The 6,660-nt window shown below is 33.0% G+C and overlaps 1 long non-coding RNA gene across 1 annotated transcript; it reads left to right on the forward strand.

Annotated features, from left to right (window-relative positions):
- Positions 1-5,206: 5,206 nt before the first annotated feature.
- Positions 5,207-6,435, forward strand: LOC113278883. Its single transcript, XR_003325638.1, has 2 exons — positions 5,207-5,668; positions 5,863-6,435. It is a non-coding gene; the product is annotated as an uncharacterized LOC113278883 (long non-coding RNA).
- The last annotated feature ends 225 nt before the right edge of the window (positions 6,436-6,660 follow it).

Genomic DNA, 6,660 nt, shown 5'->3' on the forward strand with positions numbered 1-6,660 from the left:
TTATATTAGAAGAGAAAACCTTAGAATAGACAAGAGGTGAAAAACCTAGTTTACAAGTTGTATAATCAATCACGGATATTTAATTCAACTTGGCTTTGTGATCCCCAATACAAATACTTTTATCTCACTCTTGTTCACGAAGAACAGAAAACATAGAAACAACTTGAAAAGCTTACGCTAATTTTCCAAAGGGGATAAAAAAACGTGTAGCACCCACGAACCCTTATTTATAGTGAAACATAGCTTGAAAACTAAGCAAAGTTGTTTCCTTTTTCAAGACTCTCATAATTTTGGGAGTCTTTCATAAATTACAACTCTCGCCAAAATAATTAAATAAATAATTAATTAGCAAATATTATATTTATGTGAATAAATCACATTTTAACTTAGGTAGGAATTTAAAGTTATCACAAACACTTTATATGGCAATCAAATATGTTTGGATTAATAGCCATCTTGCCTAGAAAAGGAAACATCAATTTGACAAAAAAAAACTCCTAGTCACATAATTGGGCCCAACTCCGAGAACTGTTACAAACAGCCCACAGATTGATTCCTACTAACGAACTGTAACAGTTACAACAACACTTATAACTGTTACTTTAATAAATCACTCATAACATCATCACTATAACTCAGAATTGAGTGATTCTTGGCTCGTTGTTTTCATTAGCTCATTAACCATAACATGAGATTCTTTATAAGGATAAAGTTTATTGTCTCCAAGGTCATGAATCAAATAACCTCAAGTATATATACATAAATGTACATTTACCGTCATTGGAATTGTTCCATAGAGTGAGCATTTATCTTGATAGATTAGAAAGGTAGAATTGAATAAGAACCTATATGCAATAAATTACATAACTTTGTTGATGAATTACTTGTTGATGTCTTCTTGTAGTCTTCAATATTCATCCTTTTAAGGATAACTTCGATTCAACTTGTAGACCTAATTTAGTCCGAAACTATCTTTAGTATGCTAAATCAAGAATGCATTTTGGAAACTAAAATTGACAATTAACTTGAAATACCAACGCTAGTGGGTTCAACCGAGCAGTTCTCCAACAGTTTGAATTAGAGAAGTTCAGATTTGGGAATTGAATTAGGGTTTGGTCAAGAACTGATGGTGATGAAGATCGATAGGTTGCTGAAATGAATCAGTTGCTTGACCTGAACTGTTTTTGAGGTAATTTATCTTAATTGAAGTATTCTGAGTTGAATTGTTTTGATTTCAAAATTTGTATGATTGTGAATTGAACTGAGATTGATGAAGGTATGGATTTGGAGTGAACTGGTGTTGCTTTGAGTTAAGGGAAAGAACAATAATTGATGTTGGAGTTGTAATTAGTGTAATTGGTAAACACTGGTCTATTGTAGCAGGTGTTAGTACTGAACTGAAGATAATTGAATTGGTGATTTGGGGATTGAGATTGAGGCAGGTGGTATGTGATATAGTTGAGTGTTACTCAGCTAATAATGGTGATACGAATTATGTGTTGCAGTGGGATATGTTGTTTCTAGTGAGGACATAAATGAAACTGAGATATGCTTTAGAGGAATGCTTTGAAGTTTCAATGGATATCAGTGGCTGTTAGAGACGTACTGTTGGTGGCTGGTATTGTTTGTGTTGGCTCTAAAGGGTGCATAACAGGTAGTGGTATTGTAATGAAGCCACAACGTTAGTGATGAAAAAGTTGTTTGAGATGTTGTTTGGAATGGGTTAAAGTGATAATGATGCTGCTGTTGGAGAGTCAAGTTGAGTGTTGAAGGTGTAACTGAGATGATAGTTGTGGGACTATAGTTAGTGTTTGCTGTGAAAGGCTAAAACTGCAACTACAGGTAATCTTAGCTTGTAAATTAATTATGAAGTTAACCTGGATTGATTATATCTCAGTGATGAAGTTAATGTGAATAAACATTGTAGAATAATATGATAAAGAAAAAGAACATGTTGTAGGAATTGAAGTTGTAATAGTTTAGGCCTTGTGTTGATTTGTTAATCAGATGTCAGACTATTCTGTTTAGCTGACTGAGTCAGGTGTAACCTGACTTACCTGAATCAGTCTTGTTGACGGAGTTGACCCATTGAATCACCCGATTTGACTCAGTTAGTTGACTGAGTTAATCAGTTGACCGATTTAGACCTTGACCGATTGACTTGACATTGACCCTTTAACTAACGTTGACGGTTAGTGACCGTTAATTGACTTCCTATGACCAGACGTTGACCGTTGGTTGTCCCTAGTGGACCAGGCCTTGTGTAATGGGCTTGTTTAGTGAACTTGGGCTTAGGTTTTTTGGACCCCTTATGGTCCGAATTGACCTTTGGTTTCTTCTACAAGATTGTAGATATTCATAAGACATATCTGATGGAATATATAATCAACATAATTGAATTAGTAAACCTTTATATATGTTAAATATAGATAATGAAAAGGTGTATAACCATAGTCGGCATAGAACCATTATATACTTCACTTAGCTTATAACCAGAGAATTATATGAGATTATTTTATGAGCCTTGTGTGAGACTTTTTGCTAGATTCTTAGTCTTCTTTTGTGATTAACAGTTGGTCTATATTAACAACGATCGATTAAAAGGATGAACCAGTGGATCATGGATCTCGAGGTAGGCGTGGCTTGTCAGCAAAAGAGGTGGGAACACTTTTAACTCTTTTGAAACCATTGTTTCTTTTAAAAAAGTTTATGTTTTACAAACTCATGCATTGTCTATTTGTGCATTTCATACATTGTTTAGGTTTTATTATGATTGTTCTGTTGATTCTTTGAATCTTTCCATGAATTGGAAAGGTCTTGTAATGTTTGTTACTATGAATTGTTATTGGAAATGAGAATTTCCACGTGTGGTATATATGATACGCTCCTTCATTTATATCTACATGAATTCAGCTTTTATGCTTATTAGGTGTGGAACAACCCGGCATCAATATAGATATGTAGGTGTGAAAATCCCGGCATCACTAGTATATATTTTTTGAAGAAAGAGTTTGTCCATATACATTGTTTGTGCTTTTCCAGTGACTTAGTCACTTTGATGTTTGGGAAAACATGAATTGTTTTCCAAATCTTACTCATGATTTCTTTAAAGTTAAATGTTATTCCTGTTGGGCACCCATTTTACGGATGATGTGCTCACCCATTCCCACTTTCAGTTTGAGATTCGGATCAGAGTTGCGCAACGGAAGCTTCAAGGAGTTGACTCCGTTAATTAGTTAACTTCTGTTATGTCTATATGTTGTATATAATATTTGTAAACCAAATGAATATTGTATATGTATCATTTGAGAGAAGTTCTTGTATATATATATATATTTCTGAGCGAGGCTAGTTTTGGGTTAAGTTTTATAGCAGATTTCTTAATTGAATGCTTAAGTATTTGTTGTAGATTTGTGGTCCCTTTTTATTTAGTTAATCTCTTGGATTACTCAGATGCTAGCTTCGGGACGCTACAGTTTTGGTATCAGAGCTCACTATTAGATCTTATATGGGAAATGATAGAAATTAGCCGGTGCTAGTTAGTGAAATAGGTTAGTTTGAACTGGGTAAGGTTGTGAGATAAATCTTAATCACTAAAAACTATCTATGGTTAAAAGAATTATTTGATTGATTGATTTGTTTGTTTGTTTGTAATGAAGTAAAAATTGTACAGTACACCAATAGATTTAGCTGATATGGATTTGAGAATAATTTGATCTAAATAGTATGAACAGGTACACAATTCAATACTAAAAATACTGAGATTAGTATTATTGATAAATCTTGAAAGTCACATATATACTTTTTAAGCACCTTGACTTATATGTAGGGTCAATAATTTATTATCACATAAATGTTAATGATACCTTTGGGACTCAATAATAATTGGAAGACTAGTTAGAATAAGAGTTCGACCATCGATGTTAATAATAAAAATATTATTATAATAATTATAGGATAATAACAACAAAATGTAATTTTTATTAATAGTACAACTTAAGAATTATTTAGCAATAATATAAAATTTAATTATGATTAACTTTTATCGGCGTAAGAAAATAAATGTTATAATGATAATAAAATATTAATACCAAATGATTATGACAAATTGTTAGTGGTTATTTACTTATATCCGATCACATAATGAAATAAACAAATAGATACATTGAAGATAATATGTAATAATTTAGATAACTAAATTGTTTAAAATGTTGTGAACTATTTATATTTTTTACAAAATAAATTATAATACTTACACCAGTTGCGATAAAATTTTAGAGACTAATTAATTTTAATAATTGTGTTTTCAAATTTTATGAAATAAATTATTAATTAATTGTGTTTTTATAAAATAATTAATTTTTTACAAAATAAATTTTACACCAATTGTGTTTTATGAATACTATTAATTTTAATAAATTAATAATTAGTTAATCCAGCACTGGGGAATAGTGAAGGTTGTGTTTTCTCTGTTCGTAGGAAGGCATTGTTGGGCTTGGCCAACCTTGAAAGGGAAACTGCATTCAGAGATGACCGATCATAGAAGCTTAGTAAAATTCTTTAGGAAACCGATAATTATAAACTCACATAGAAATATTTGTAGGAATCTCCCTTGTAATTAGAGACAAGTATTTTGTAAGATAGAAATTAGCGTAAGAAACTTAGACCTCCATATTTGTTATAACTTGAAATCAACATAGTTGAACCTAGACCTACAAATTTTAGTTGTAGAAAGCCATATAGGTTTGTGCTTTGTTTTATATTGTTTGCGCTTAGATGAGAAGTAATATTATTCTATAAGGTGGGGAGTTTTGAAGACTAGAAGGATGGTTTGATTTTCGAGGACGAAAATTTACAAGGTGGGGAGAATGTAAAGACCCTCAAGCTCGTCAACGCTATTAGACTAGTCAAGGGACGTATTAGCCAGTAATAACTTGATTAGATTAACGCGAACGATAATTAATAGGAATTAATTTAACAACGATGTAGATACAAATTTAGTACCGTTGGTTAGATCTCAAAATGTTACGCGAAATGGACTACTCGAACGTGTCATTCGGACACATGACGAAGAAGATATCATCAGATTATTATGAAAGGCAGAATTGTCATTTTAATCTTAACCGCCTGACTTCCCCCTTATCATTTGGTCGGGTTCCTTTAACAATCTCGCTGGCCTTATCCCAAATTGGATCGAGAAGAAATTCATTTCTTCATTTATTTTCTTCTTCTCTCTTCTCTCTTCTCGTTTATTATTTCTTCTTTTGCTCCTCCCCTGTCTTTCATCTGGCGATTTTGGAGATCAAGTAAGAGGAGGAAAATCAAGGGTGGGTTACTGGTGTTGAAGATTGAGTAAGTGTTTTCGATTCTGAATTAGAGAAGAGAATATTTGGGGTGTTGTATTTCTGTAAATAAGTTGGGGTTTTCTGGATTTGAAATTAGGTTTGTATAGAGATGCTGATGATGAGATCGAGTTGATAATGGATGAAATAGAAGTGGGTTGTTGTCTAATTGCTGTTTTAAGATGTTTCAAAGGAGAATCGACGAATTAAGGTTTTGTTTTAATTAGGGTTTCGCTGAGTTCAATTCTGAGATGAATTCAAAGATGGTGATGAATATCGATAGGTTGCTGAAGTGAATCAATTGCTTGAGCTGAACTTTTTTTGAGGTAATTTATCTTAATTGAAGTAGTTTGAGTTGAATTGTTTTGATTTCAAAGTTTGTATGATTGTGAATTGAACTGAGATTTATGAAGGTATGGATTTGGAGTGAACTGGTGTTGCTTTAAGTTAAGGGAAAGAACAATAATTGATGTTGGAGTTGTAACTAGTGTAATTTGTAAACACTGGTCTATTGTTGCAGGTGTTAGTACTGAACTGAAGATAATTGAATTGGCGATTTAGGGATTGATATTGAGGCAGGTGGTATGTGATATAGTTGAGTGTTACTCAGCTAATAGTGGTGATAAGTATTATGTGTTGCAGTGGGAAATGTTGTTGCTAGTGAGGACATGAATGAAACTGAGATATGCTTTAGAGGAATGCTTTGAAGTTGCAATGGATATCAGTGGCTGTTAGAGACGTACTGTTGGTAGTTGGTGTTGTTTGTGTTGGCTATAAAGGGTGCATAACAGGTAGTGGTGCTGTAATGAAGCCACAGGGTTAGTGATGTTGTTTGGGATGTTGTATGGAATGGGTTAAATTGATAATGATGCTGCTGTTGGAGAGTTATGTCGAGTGTTGGAGGTGTGACTGAAATGATAGTTGTGGGACTATAGTTAGTGTTTGTTGTGAAAGCCTAAAACTGCAACTGCAGGTAATCTTAGCTTGTAAATTGATTATGAAGTTCACTTGGATTGATTATATCTCAGTGATGAAGTTAATGTGAATAAACATTGTAGAATTGTATGATAAAGAACAAGGATATGTTGTAGGAATTGAAGCTGTAATAGTTACAGGCCTTGTTGATTTGTTAGTCAGATGTCAGACTATTCTGTTTAGCTGACTCAGTTAATCTGACTGAGTCAGATGTAACCTGACTTATCTGAATCATTCTTGTTGTCTGAGTTGACCCATTGAATCACCCGATTTGACTCAGTTAGTTGACTGAGTTTATCAGTTGACCGATTCAGACATTGACCGATTGACTTGTCTTTGGCCC

Source organism: Papaver somniferum, chromosome 1 (genome assembly GCF_003573695.1).
Source record: "Papaver somniferum cultivar HN1 chromosome 1, ASM357369v1, whole genome shotgun sequence".
Taxonomy (NCBI): Eukaryota; Viridiplantae; Streptophyta; class Magnoliopsida; order Ranunculales; family Papaveraceae; genus Papaver; species Papaver somniferum.